The following is a 291-nucleotide window of genomic DNA, read 5'->3' on the forward strand; positions in this document are numbered from 1 at the left end:
TATTGAGGCAAGGAAGGCTTCCTGAGCCATTGTCTATACATCAGGCGTTTGAAAGAGTGGTTGCTGTGGACCCAAATGTCCGGAGGAACGGAATAGCCTATTTTGCAATCCCGTACTTCGCCACGTTGTATGGTGGCTGCAGTTATGATAGAACAGATAGGTTATAAGCCAGGAAAAGGCTTGGGGGCAATCATTGGGCAGGATATTAGCGGAGATGGACCTATTTGCTCTGCTTCTCCTGTTTCGCGGTAAAACCAGGGTACTTTGTGGATTGGGCTTCAAGGCCACACC

This window comes from Nicotiana attenuata, chromosome 3 (assembly GCF_001879085.1).
Source record: "Nicotiana attenuata strain UT chromosome 3, NIATTr2, whole genome shotgun sequence".
NCBI classification, from domain to species: Eukaryota; Viridiplantae; Streptophyta; class Magnoliopsida; order Solanales; family Solanaceae; genus Nicotiana; species Nicotiana attenuata.